Source organism: Nicotiana attenuata, chromosome 12 (assembly GCF_001879085.1).
Source record: "Nicotiana attenuata strain UT chromosome 12, NIATTr2, whole genome shotgun sequence".
NCBI classification, from domain to species: Eukaryota; Viridiplantae; Streptophyta; class Magnoliopsida; order Solanales; family Solanaceae; genus Nicotiana; species Nicotiana attenuata.
In genome coordinates this window covers 4,641,788-4,656,469 of record NC_032000.1, presented here as the reverse complement: position 1 = coordinate 4,656,469, position 14,682 = coordinate 4,641,788, and positions in this window count along the sequence as shown.

The window sequence follows — 14,682 nt, the reverse complement described above, 5'->3', positions numbered from 1 at the left end:
CTATGTTATTACTTTCGTTGGTGTAAAAGCATGTCATTTACTGTGTCTCGTTACTGTTCTATTTCAGGATTTGATGTTTCCCCTCATCATGTTTTCCACTATCCCATTATTATCTGTTTAGCTTCCAATTGTTGTTATTTTCTCGTATATGGTTTAACTGCACAGGTTGATGTTATTATTGTGTCATAGCCTCGTCACTACTTCGTCGATGTTTGGCTTAGTACTTACCAGTACATGGGGTCAGTTGTACTGATACTGCACTCTGCACTTTCTGTGCAGATTTCGGTACCGGACCTCGTTGACCTGAGTTGGGTTGTTGCCTTCAGTCCATCAGGAGACCCAAGGTAGATCTGCCGACGTTCGCAGACGCTGGAGTCCCCTTCCATTTATCTTAGTCTCCCTATTTTCTTTCATTTCGAGAACAGATGTATTTTCTTAGTATTTTTAGAAACTCTTAGTAGTTCGTGGATTGTGACACCAGATCTTTGGGTAGTCGTGTATCAGTGTTTAGATTGCTATAAAATTTCCGCACTTCTTACCTTATTTTAGTTTAAATTATCCTTAATTATTGTTTTGGTTAGTGATTTGCGTGTTACATCTTTATCTGTTGGCTTGCCTAGCATTCTAATGGTTAGACGCCATCACGATCCCGATGGTGGGAAATCTGGGTCGTGACATTAATCAATCCAAAATATTTTCGAAACTCCCACCCACTTATTAATCAGTCCAAAATATTTTTGTAACTCCCGCCAATAGGTCTAAATTCAGTCTATAAAAGCCCCGTATTTCAATTTCAGATCACTCACCATTCAATCAATAAAATTATTCTCTCTCCTTTCCTATTCTCATTCTTGTTGCTGCTATGGTTCGTGCAAGTAACGCTATGAGGGCTAGTGTTCAAAAATTGAAGAGGTATAGAGAATTGATGGAAAGGCTAGCAACATTTGGTGAATCTTCCTCATCCCCTAAGTCTAAGGGAAAGAAAAAAGGAAAGGAAAAGGCTGACTCCAAAGAGAGAATTGTGACCGAGATGGAAACAATTGAGGCGTGGGTAATGGGAGAAACAGTGATTAATGTGGAGATTGAGAAGGAGATCACTGTCCTGATTGAAATATCAAGGAAATGTGGTCGACTTAGAGGAATTATAAAAGTTCGAGGAGGAAATGATGCTTTGAAAACCACCATCCGATAGATGGCTAGGGAAGGAGGGTTAAACATGAAGTAATTTTTAGTTGAATAAAAGTTTACCCCTAGTTATAGTTATATTTCTAAATTTGAAAATAATTTAATATAACCTTAAATTAAAAATTTATTGTCAAACAACTATTATGATACGTCTAATATTATAAATTTTAAATATTTGACTTGACAAAATTTTGAAAATCAACGTTTTCTTTTACATCATGGCAATTAAAAAAATAGATATGTTAGGCACGTTCTGTGAGACCCCATGTGTTTTTTTTTCTCTCTTCTCTTACGTATTATACGTAACATGGCGTAGTTATATTAGGTATATATGATTGGGTATAGCACATTAGGAGAATAAGACTGAAAATGTGTGGTAATATCAAGGAACTAAACTAAAGTTTTAGGTCAAAGGAATCCCTTAAACAAAGGGTCGTGGTTAAAGAAATGGCTCGGGTAGCACCCCGCGCGTTCAGAAAGTTTAAGTTAACTTGCACCTTTGGGATAAGACTAAGAGTGTCTAATATGCCAAGAATAATGTGTTATGAGGTATTATAATATCCCACTGGTCACATGTTAAGTTTTGGAGTCTAGCAAGTTGCGAAATAAAGGTCGGCAAAAGTTATCGTAAATTTCTCTAATAAATTTTCTAAGCTTTGGGTCAAATGTAGCGGATCATTTCTCCCAATATATAAAGAGTTATGGGACCCACAACTTACCGAATCCAAGGTCTACGAGTCTAGTTCGCAACCAAAAAAACTTCACATCAAACCGACACCGGAGTAAAATGTTATGACTGTTTTACCGCGGACTGTCCGGGATGAAACCGGGTCGCGAACCGGGTCGGGTCAAACAAGTAGTATAAGTCGGAAAATTCGACTTTTAAGACCTCAAAACATTTCATTTTAGTCCCAAAACAGTGAGCAAGCTGAAGAAAAGGTTCCACGGTGTTCTTGAGTGATTAAGGTGCGTTTTTAACGATTTCTATCGTTAAAGTTTGCCCCCGTGCCTAGAAACGCAATCTCTACGCTTTGCAATCGTTTCCCCCTTCTATTAACTGTGTTTGGAGCTTATTTTTGGAAGATAGGAATTTGTTGTTATTGCTGGTTCTTCAGGCTTTATACTTGGTTTGCCAAGGTAATCATCTTGGGACTCTTTTATGATCATTTTTACAAAGTTCTACGGATGTTTCGTCAAGTTAGGGTCATATCGCAAATCTGCCGATTTAATCTCAATTATGAAATGTTTATTGGTGCGTATAAGCTGCATATATATAGTGTTTGCGAAGCTTAGGACGTAAGGGACAACTTTTGTGAAGGAACTACAGGCATTCGGACGTTCGTTGGAGAGGTATGTTAAGGCTAAGCTCCGTCCTTCCTTTTAGCACGAATTCTGGGAAATTCCTAAGACGTCAGATGTGATATTTTACTATTCTATTGCTAGAAAGACCTTCTGTGAAAGGCATTGGGATCGTAGCTAAAGTATTTTCATGATGCTATTAGGTTGATATTCCACTCGTTCGGTTAAATAGGGTATTCCACATCTATATATGTCATTTTGTCGGCTTTCTTAACTATATGTCTATATACATGAATTCTTATTCGTCTTTGGGTTGTGTGACTAAAAAAATAAAGTCATTTAGTATTTGCGATCAGTCCTTCTTCCTTGTTAAAGTGTATTTTAAAATCTCTAAAGTGACACGCCGATTTCCAAAAAATCTCAAATATAATTTTTATGTTTAAACTACTAAAACACTTGATTTTTGAAATACTTTGTTTTACTAATTATCAAGAAATCAGGTATAAGGACTAAGTGAAGCACCTTAAGCTTTTTATGAACATCTTCAGAGTTAAGTTATCTTTCTAAAAGTCGAGTTAAGTTTTCAATCTTATTAAAAAAAACATATGAGGTTCCACGAGAGAATTGCATGCTATACGAAGGTGATTATGAGACTATGAGAATAAGAGTACCAATGAGCCAAGATTGGCTAAGTTCTTGTTATGGCATATTATTTGCATTCAAAGTTCATATCATACATGGCATATTATGCATGGACTTCGAGCTATAATCGGAGGTAAGGGGCCTATTTTCCCGAAAGACTGTATATATTGTACAGATGGCCACAGATTGGCAATATGATACCGGTTAGCTACCGGGAGAGACCGCCATTGCTAGCATTTGGTTGGGTATGTCATGTATTTGCATCAATATATATGTATTCAAGACATACGATTACACGAGCATATCATGCATATTTCATTACTATGAGGTAGGATGTCGACCATGGAGGCTATCAGAGTTTCAGTGTCAGGTGGTATCTCTATTACTTTTTTTTTACATCAGCTATGTATGATTCTACTTTCTGCCTTACATACCAGTACATTCGTCCGTTATGATGTCCCGTTGCCTGGGGACACTGCATTTTTTTTCGTGCGTGGAGGTCCAGGTAGGGACTCTAATCGACCCCTCCGTTAGGATTTCGGGGTTCAGCTGTGAGTTGGTAACCTCCACCTCTTCCTGGAGCTTTCATAGGATGGTTACTTTTGTTATAAGTTTGGGTGTAGTCGGGGCCTTGTCCCGACAGTGCTTATGACACTCGTAGAGGCTATTGTGGACACAGTATTCTGGGTTTCTTTTTGCAGCTTTCAGTCTCCAGCCCATAGGCTTGACATGTATATATATGTGTGTAGGCATGTATGTCTCCAATCGCGGCCTCATCGACCAGCTAGTACTTTATTATTTTGGCCCGTCTACCTTTGTTTATATGGCTTATTGTTATTCAGGTCATGGCCTTAATGGTCCAGGCTTAGTATTTCAGATGTTGTGCCGCCCGATCTGTTGGGCCCCCAGTTTAGTTAGCTTTTATGTTTAGTGGCTAACTCGATCGAATACACTATCGAGTGCCAGTCGTGGTGCCTCCCCTAGTTTGGGGCGTGACAAACTTGGTATCAGAGCAAGTCGTATCCCAGGGAGTCCGCAAGCCGTGTCTAGTAGAGTCTTGCTTATGGGTGTGTTGTGCTCCACACTTATAATCAGGAGGCTATGAGGCATTTAGGAATGGTTACATTTCTTTCAATTAATAGATCGTGTTATAGAGCGAAGTTATAAGAACAAATGAAATCTAAATCGTGCTTTGTGTTTCTTATCTAACAGGCTACGTACGCTCAGGAGATGGCACAGCGATAGATAGGCATGGATCTGGGGGAAGGTACCAGTCGTTCCCCACCGGGTCAGAGGGATAGATTTCCCTTAAAGGCACGCAGCGAGTCTCCAGTACCCCTAGTTTCAGCTTCCCCAGCACTTGTTAGAGCTCAGGGAGATGCAGTAACCCCAGCCTCACCAGTTCCATTAGTACCTGAGGCAGCTAGAGACACGGGACCTCCAGCACCTGTTGTTCCCCCATCAGAGAGTGGGGAGCAGGGGATGAGGGAGGCAGTTCAGTTGCTGACTAGGATGGTTTCTATTCATGAGCGACAGCTAGAGTTGGGAGTAGATGCCCGGAGAGATCGAACAGGAAGCTCGACGGTACGAGAGTTTCTTCACTTGGCCCCTCCATTATTTACAGGATCTAGTTCCACTGAGGATCCTCAGGACTTTATAGACCATATGTATAGAGTATTGAGGGTGATGCATGCCTCCATCACCGAGGCTGTGGAGTTGGCTTCTTTTCGACTATTTGATGTAGCCGTCCTATGGTATGAGGCATGGGAGAGATCTAGAGGACCTGATGCTCCGCTAGCAGAGTGGGAGGACTTCTCTAATGCTTTTTTAGCCTATTATTTTCCATGGGAGGTTTGGGAGGCCCGTCTTGACCAGTTTCTTAGCCTGAAGCAGGGGGATATGAGTGTGTGGGATTATAGCCATAAGTTTAATTCTTTGGCGAGGTATGCACCAGATATCGTACATAACATGAGGGCTAGAGTTCATCATTATGTGGATGGTTTGGGGGATCATCTGATTAGAGACTATAGGGTAGCATCCCTATCGGATGATTTAGATATTTCCCGCATACAGGCTTTCGCTCAGACTACAGAGGACCTTCCCCGTCGGATTCGTGATACTCGCAGGGATAGGGAGCAGAGTAAGTGGGCTCTTACTATGGAGTCTTATAGGGATCCACGGGGTGATTTTAGGCCCCCACTCCATCGATATCCACCTCGGTCAGCAGGTAGTTTCCCACCCCAGATGCAGGTCCAGCGGTTTGATCGTTATATTCAGTCGGGACCGGGGCAGAGCTCAGGCCAGCCTGAAGGCCGTCGACAGGAGCGTTCCGCACAAATGAGACAGCCTACTCCTCCATGTACTCAGTGCGGTAAGCTGCACACCAGGCAGTGTAGACAGGGTTCGAGTGCATGTTATCATTGTGGGAAGACAGGACATTTTATTAGCTTGTGCCCGGGGTTAGGCAGAGGTGCACCAGCTCATCCTTCAGGATCCACAGCAGCCTCTTCGCCCTCAGTCCATGCTCCCCGACCAGGTCCATAGTCTACTAGGGCCATGGTAGGGGGAGAGGTGGAGGAGACACCTCAGGTTCTAGTGGTGGCCAGAACCGCTTTTATGCACTCACAGACCGACAGGATTCAGAGGCATCCCCGGATGTTGTCATAGAATGGCTCCTGTAGAGCTAAGGGAATTGAAGGAACAACTGAAGGACTTGCTCGATAAAGGCTTTATTAGGCCAAGTACATCCCCATGGGGTGCTCCGGTGCTCTTTTTTCGAAAGAAAGATGGCTCATTGCGGATGTGTATTGACTACAGGCAACTAACTAAAGTCACTATCAAGAATAAGTATCCTCTTCCGTGGATTGATGACTTGTTCGACCAGTTACAGGGTGCCAAATGCTTTTCGAAGATCGACTTGCGATCCGGCTATCATCAGCTACGAGTCAGGGATATTGATATCCCAAAAACAGCATTTAGGACGAGGTATAGCCATTTTGAATTCCTTGTCATGTCTTTCGGGCTTACAAATGCCCCAGCAGCCTTTATGGATCTTATGAACCGGGTATTCAAACCATTCTTGGATGAATTTGTGATTGTGTTTATTGACGACATCCTGATATATTCACGATCGGAAGCCGAGCATGCGGACCACTTGCGAGCTGTATTGCAGACTCTCCAGGACTACAGGTTATATGCTAAATTCTCTAAATGTGAATTTTGGCTAACTTCTGTAGCTTTTCTTGGTAATGTTATTACTGGCGATGGTATCAAGGTTGATGGCCAAAAGATTGAAGCTGTGATGACTTGGCCGAGGCACTTGAATCTGACAGAGGTTCGTAGATTTTTAGGCTTGGCAGGGTATTATTGAAGGTTTGTGGAGGGATTTTCCTCTATCTCTGCACCATTGACGAAACTAACACATAAGGGTGCTAAGTTTCAGTGGACTGAGGCATGTGAACAAAGTTTTCAGGAGCTAAAGAAAAGGCTTACGACGGCACCTGTCTTGACTCTTTTGGATGGCACTGAGGGTTATGTTGTATATTGTGATGCCTCGAGAATTGGCCTAGGTTGTGTTCTTATGCAGCATGGTAAGGTTATCGCGTACACCTCCAGACAGTTGCGGAAATATGAATAGAACTATCCTACGCACGATCTTGAGTTAGCCACAATTGTCTTCGCCCTAAAGATTTGGCGGCATTATCTATATGGGGTTCATATTGATGTTTTCACCGACCACCAGAGCCTTCAGTATTTATTTAAACAGAGGGAGTTGAACCTACGACAAAGAAGATTGCTAGAATTACTAAAGGACTATGATGTTGATATTTTATATCATCCCGGCAAAGCTAATATTGTTGCTGATGCCCTTAGCCGGAAGTCCATGGGCAGTCTAAGCCATGTTGAAGTTGATAAGGTCAAGATGACCAAATATCTATGCCAGCTAGCTAATTTGCAGGTGCGTTTGGTAGACGCAGAGGGTGGACGCATTCTCGTTCAGAATACAGCAAAATCTTCTTTTGTTACTGAAGTGAAAGAGCGACAACATGAGGATCCTGAGCTTATAAAACTGAGGGAAAGTATTCCACAGCAGCGACAACCTTTATTTGAGCTAACTGGAGATGGAGTCCTTAGATACCAGGGCCGCTTATGTGTACCGACAGTCGGAGAGCTCCGCGCCAAGATTCTTTCGGAGGCCCATTATTCTAGATATGCAGTTCACCCCGGAGCGACAAAGATGTATCGGGACCTTCGACAGATCTATTGGTGGAATGGAATGAAAAAAGATATCGCGGAGATGGTAGCCCAATGTCCCAACTGCCAGCAAGTTAAAGCCGAACATCAGAGGCCTGGAGGCCTAACTCAGTATATTGAACTTCCATTATGGAAATGGGACATGATAAATATGGACTTCATCACTGGTTTGCCTTGCACTCCACGGAGGTATGATTCTATTTGGGTAATTATTGATAGGCTTACAAAATCTGCTCATTTCCTGCCAGTCAGGACGACATATTCAGCCGAGGATTATGCCAAGCTTTACATTCGAGAGATTGTTCGCCTTCACGGAGTACCATTATCTATTATCTCTGATCGAGGGGCTCAATTTACAGCATATTTTTGGAAATCTATTCAGAAGGGTCTAGGCACGCAGGTAAATCTTAGCACCGCTTTTCATCCGCAAACTGATGGACATGCAGAGCGTATTATTCAGACAGTTGAGGATATGTTACGTGCCTGCGTGCTAGATTTTAAAGGAAGTTGGGATGATCATCTACCTCTTATTGAGTTCGCTTATAATAACAGCTTCCAAGCTAGTACTCAGATGGCACCTTACGAAGCACTATACGGGCGGAAGTGTAGGTCGCCGATCGGTTGGTTCGAGGTCGGGGAAGCAGAGTTGCTAGGTCCTAATTTAGTCCAGCAAGCAATGGAAAAGGTAAAACTTATTAGAGACCGGCTGCGTACAGCACAAAGTTGGCAGAAGTCTTATGCAGATGTTCGACAACGAGACTTAGAGTTTGATGTAGAAGATTGGGTTTTCCTGAAAGTATCGCCTATGAAGGGCGTCATGCGATTTGGAAAGAAGGGGAAGCTTAGCCCCAAGTATGTTGGACCGTATAAGGTTATTCGGAGGATTGGTAGGGTGGCGTACGAGCTTGATTTGCCTTCAGAATTGGAAGCAGTCCATCCTGTGTTTCATGTATCTATGTTGCGGAAGTGCATTGGAGATCCTTCACGTATTACGCCCATTGAGGATATTCACATTGCTGAAGACTTATCTTATGCAGAGGTACCAGTAGCTATTTTAGATCAGCAGGTAAGAAAGCTTCGAACTAAAGAAGTGGCTTCCGTGAAAGTGTTATGGCGAAATAACAACATCGAGGAAATGACCTGGGAAGTTGAGGAGGAAATGAGGAAGAAGTACCCCCACCTATTTACGACTTAAGGTGAGTCGCATTTAAATAATTGGCAATTATTTCTTTACAGCAACTTAATTGGATTTTAAATGACTTGAAAGTGTAATTTAAATTTCTTATTGCGAGATAGCTATACGAAGCCTGGTAGTTGGATCTTCAGAATTTGATTTATGCTTTGCAATGTAACAAATGTAGCCTTTCAAATAACGTATTAGCGGAAAAGAAATGAAACCAAGGAATTGACTTGACCCATTCGCGGACGAATGTTCTTAAGGGGGGAGGCTGTGAGACCCCATGTGTTTATTTTTTCTCTCTTCTCTTACGTAATATATGTAATGTGGCGTAGTTATATTAGGTATATATGATTGGGTATAGCACATTGGGAGAATAAGACTGAAAATGTGTGGTAATCTCAAGGAACTAAACTAAAGCTTTAGGTCAAAGGAATCCCTTAGACAAAGGTTCGTGGTTAAAGAAATGGCTCGGGTAGCACCCCGCGCGTTCAGAAGGTTTAAGTTAACTTGCACCTTTGGGATAAGACTAAGAGTGTCTAATATGCTATGAATAATGTGTTATGAGGTATTATAATATCCCACTGGTCACATGTTAAGCTTTGGAGTCAAGCAAGTTGCGAAATAAAGGTCGGCAAAAGTTATTGTAAATTTCTCTAATAAATTTTCTAAACTTTGGGTCATATGTATCAGATCATTTCTCCCAATATATAAAGAGTTATGGGATGCACCCTACCGAATCGAAGGTCTACGAGTCTAGTTCGCAGCCAAAAAGACCTCCCATCAATCCGACATCGGAGTAAAAAGTTATGACTTTTTTACTGTGGACTGTCCGGGCTGAAACCGGGTCGCGAACTGGGTCGGGTCAAACAAGTAGTATAAGTCGGCAAATTTGACTTTTCAGACCTCAAAATATTTTATTTTCGTCCTAGAATAGTGAGCAAGCTGAAGAGAAGGTTCCATGGTGTTCTTGAGTGATTAAGGTGCGTTTTTAACGATTTCTATCGTTAAAGTTTGCCCCCGTGCCTACAAACGCAATCTCTACGCTTTGCAATCGTTTCCCCCTTCTATTAGCTGTGTTTGGAGCTAGTTTTGGAAGATAGGAATTTGTTGTTCTTGCTGGTTCTTCAGGATTTATACTTGGTTTGCCAAGGTAATCATCTTGGGACTCTTTTATGATCGTTTTTTCAAAGTTCTACGGACGTTTCGTCAAGTTAGGGTCATATGGCAAATCTACCGATTTAAACTCAATTATGAACTGTTTATAGGTGCGTATAAGCTGCATATATATAGTGTTTGCGAAGCTTAGGACGTAAGGAACAACTTTCGTGAAGGAACTACAAGAATTCTAACATTCGTTGGAGAGGTATGTTAAGGCTAAGCTCCGTCTTTCCTTTTAGCACGAACTCTGGGAAATTCCTAAGACGTCAAATGTGATATTTTACTATTCTATTGCTAGAAGGACCTTCTGTGAAAGGCATTGGGATGGTAGCTGAAGTATTTTTATGATGCTATTAGGTTGATATTCCACTCGTTCGGTTAAATAGGGTATTCGATATCTATATATGTCATTTTGTCGGCTTTCTTAACTATATGTCTATATACGTGAATTCTTATTCGTCTTTGGGTTGTGTGACTAAAAAAAATAAAGGCATTTAATATTTGTCAGTCCTTCTTCCTTGTTAAAGTGTATTTTAAAATCTCTAAAGTGACACGTCGATTTCCAAAAAATCTCAAATATAATTTTTATGTTTAAACTACTAAAACACTTGATTTTTGAAATACTTTGTTTTACTAATTATCAAGAAATCAGGTATAAGGACTAAGTGAAGCACCTTAAGCTTTTTATGAACATCTTCAGAGTTAAGTTATATTTCTAAAAGTTGAGTTAAGTTTTCAAGCTTATTAAAAAAAACATATAAGGTTCCACGAGACAATTGTATGCGATACGAAGGTAATTATGAGATTATGAGAATAAGAGTACCAATGAGCCAAGATTGGCTAAGTTCTTGTTATGGCCTATTATGTGCATTCAAAGTTCATATCATACATGGCATAGTATGCATCGACTTCGAGCTACAATCGGAGTTAAGGGGCCTATTTGCCCGAAAGACTATATATATTGTACAAATGGCCACAGGTTGGCAATATGATACCGGTTAGCTACCGGGAGAGACCGCCATTGCTAGCATTTGGTTGGGTATGTCATGCATTTGCATCAATATATATGTATTCACGACATACGATTACATGAGCATACCATGCATATTTGATTACTATGAGGTCGAATGTTGGCCATGGAGGCTATCAGAGTTTCAGTGTTAGGTGGTATCTCTATTACTTTTTTCTTACATCAGCTATGTATGATTCTACTTTCTACCTTACATACCAGTACATTTTAATTCATACTAATGTCCCGTTGCCTGGGGACACTGCATTTTTGTTTCCTGCATGCAGGTCTAGGTAGGGACTCTGATCGACCCCTCCGTTAGGATTTGCGGGGTTCAGCTGTGAGTTGGTAACCTCCACCTCTTCCTGGAGCTTTCATAGGATGGTTACTTTTGTTGTACAGTTTGGGTGTAGTCGGGGCCTTGTCCCGACAGTGCTTATGACACTCTTAGAGGCTATGTGGACACAGTATTGTGGGTTTCCTTTTGCAGCTTTCAGTCTCCAGCCCATAGGCTTGGCATGTATATATATGTGTGTAGGCATGTATGTCTCCAATCGTGGCCTCGTCGACCAGCTAGTACTTTATTATTTTGGCTCGTCTACCTTTGTTTATATGGCTTATTGTTATTCAGGTCATGACCTTAATGGTCCAGGCTTAGTATTTCAGATGTTGTGGTGCCCGATCTGTTGGGCCCCCAGTTTAGTTAGCTTGTATGTTTAGTGGCTAACTCGATCGAATACAGTATCGAGTGCCAGTCGTGCCTCCCCTAGTTTGGGCGTGACAAACTTGGTATCAGAGCAGGTCGTATCCCAGGTAGTCCACAAGCCGTGTCTAGTAGAGTCTTGCTTATGGGTGTGTTGTGCACCACACTTATAATCAGGAGGCTATGAGGCATTTAGGAATGGTTATGTTTCTTTCAATTAATAGATCGTGCTATAGAGCGAAGCTATAAGAACATATGAAATCTAAATCGTGCTTTGTGTTTCTTATCTAACAGGCTCAGGAGATGGCACAGCGAGAGATAGGTATGGATCCGGGGGAAGGTACCAGCTGTTTCCCACCGGGTCAGAGGGATAGATTTCTCTTAGAGGCACACCGTGAGTCTCCAGTACCCCTAGTTTCAGCTTCCCCATCACTTATTAAACTTAAAAAGTGTGAGCTTGGAATTTTAAAATTTTCAGAAGTCCCGCTCACTTATTAATCTGTCCAAAATATTTTTGAAACTCCCGCTCACTTATTAATCAGTCAAAAATATTTTCGAAACACCCGCCTATAGGCCTAACTATAGTCTATAAAATCCCCCGATTTCAATTTAAGATCACTCATCATTCAATCATTCAAATCACATCAATCCTTTCCTATTCCGTCTCACGTTGTTGCTATGGTTCGTGCAGGTAAGGCTAAGAGGGCTAATGTTCGAAAATTGAAGAGGTAAGGAGAATTGATGGAAAGGCTGGCGACATTTGGTGAATCCTCCTCATCCTCTAAGTCTAAGGTAAATAAAAAAAGGAAAGAAAAAGGCTGACGCCAAAGAGAGAATTGTTACTGAGATTGAAACAATTGAGGCGTGGGCGATGGGAGAAACGGTGATCAATGTGGAGACTGAGAAGGACTTCACTGTCCTGATTGAAATATCAAGTAAATGTGGTCGACTTAGAGAAATTATAAAAGTCCTAGGTGGAAATGACGCCTTGAAAACAACCATCAGACAGAATGCTAGGGAAGAAGGATTAAACATGAAGTAATTTTTAGTTGAATAAAAGATTACTCTTAGTTATGGTTATATTTTTAAATTTGAAAATAATTTAAGATAACCTTTTTAAAAATTTGTTGTCAAACAACTATTAGATATGTCTAAGATTATAAATTTTAATTTTTTTTAAATATTTCGTTTCACAAAATTTTAAAATACTTTGTTTTCTTTTACATCATGGCAATTAAAAAAACAGATACGTTGGGCATGTTCCTTGGTCATATCCGGGGGTGGCTCAATGGGGAGGCTAGTAAAGCTTTTGCTTTAGGCCCCCTAAATTTTGCGGCCCCAAAAATATTTGTAGTTGTGGATTTACTATCTTATTTTCGCCTAGACAATGTTGAAGTTTATAGAGAAAAAATATTACTAATCCATGTAAAAGTCAAAAGAAAGACTATCAACTATTTAACAATAGAAATGTTTTAGAACTTTGAATTAAGATACTCAAATCTTCATATTGATAAATAATATTTTTTTAATTATAAGATCCAAGGTAACCAATTGTAAATACGTGGCTAACATCTTATTAACTTGAATTTTCTTACCAATGTCAATACTAATATTATATTTTATAAGATAACTACACTATACACAAAAGAAAGAAAGAAAAAAAGGAACCAATGTAATATTAATATTATATTTTGCAAGATAACTATACTACAGATAAAAAGAAATCAAGGCCCTTTATTAAAATTTAGCTTTAGGCCACGAATTTTATTGATACGCCTATCACTCCCATTTTGAACAGGTTTTACTATTCAAATCGACATCTACATCCTATAGATTGTACGTTAACTCTGTTTCATTAGGCAAATTGGTTTTACTTTGTGGAATAGAAGCAACTGGGTGATGTCATTTAATAGGAGTAAGGACCAAATGGAAAAGGTAATTTGAAAACCAACTTAAAAAGAGTGACCTTGGAATTTGAAAATTTTCAGAAGTCCCGCCCACTTATTAATCACTCAAAATATTTTTGAAACTCCCGCCCACTTGTTAATCAATCCAAAATATTTTTGAAACTCCCGCCTATAAGTCTAATTGTAGTCTATAAAAGCGCCCCATTTTAATTTCAGATCACTCATCCTTTGATCAATCAAATCAAATCAATCATTTCCTATTCTCTCTCCTTTCTTATTCTCTCTCACGTTGCTATGGTTCGTGCAAGTAAGGCTAAGAGGGCTAGTATTCAAAAATTGAAGAGGTATGGAGAATTGATGGAAAGGGTAGTAACATTTGGTGAATCTTCCTCATCCTCTAAATCTAAGGGAATGAAAAAAGGAAAGAAAAAGGCAAACGCTAAAGAGAGAATTGTGACTGAGATGGAAACAATTTAGGCGTGGGTTATGGGAGAAACAGTGATCAATGTGGAGACTGAGAAGGACATCACTATCCTGATTGAAATATCAAGGAAATATAGTCGACTTAGAGGAATTATAAAAGTCCGAGGAGGAAATGACGCCTTGAAAACCACCATCTGGCAGAAGACTAGGGAAGGAGGGTTAAACATGAGGTAATATTTAGTTGAATAAAAGTTTACTCCTAGTTATAGTTATATTTCTAAATTAGAAAATAATTTAAGAAAACCTTTTTTTAAAATTTGTTGTCAAACAACTATTATGATATTTCTAAGATTATAAATTTTAAATTTTTTAAAATATTTCATTTGATAAAATTCGGAAAATCATCGTTTTCTTTTACAACATGGCATTTGAAAAAACAGATACGTTAGGCACTTTCCTCAGTCACATCACTTCCATTTTGAACAGATTTTACTATTCAAATCGATGTCTACATCCTATAGCTTGTACCTTAACTCTGTTTCATTAGGCAAATTGGTTTTACTTAGCATAGTAGAAGGAACTAGGTGATGTCATTTAATAGGAGAAAGTGCCGGATAGAAAAGCTAATTTGAAAACCAACTTAAAAAGTGAGACCTTAGAATTTGAAAATTTTTGAAAATCCTACCCACTTATTAATCATTAAAAAATATTTTCGAAACTCCGCGCACTTATTAATCAGTCAAAAATATTTTTGAAACTCCCTCCTATAGGTCTAACTTTAGTCAATAAAAGGCCCCCTTTTCAATTTCAGATCACTCATTATTCAATCAATCAAATTATTCTCTCTCCTTTCCCATTCTCTCTCTCGTTGTTGCTATGGTTCGTGCAGGTAAGGCGAAGAGGGCTAGTGTTCGAAAATTGA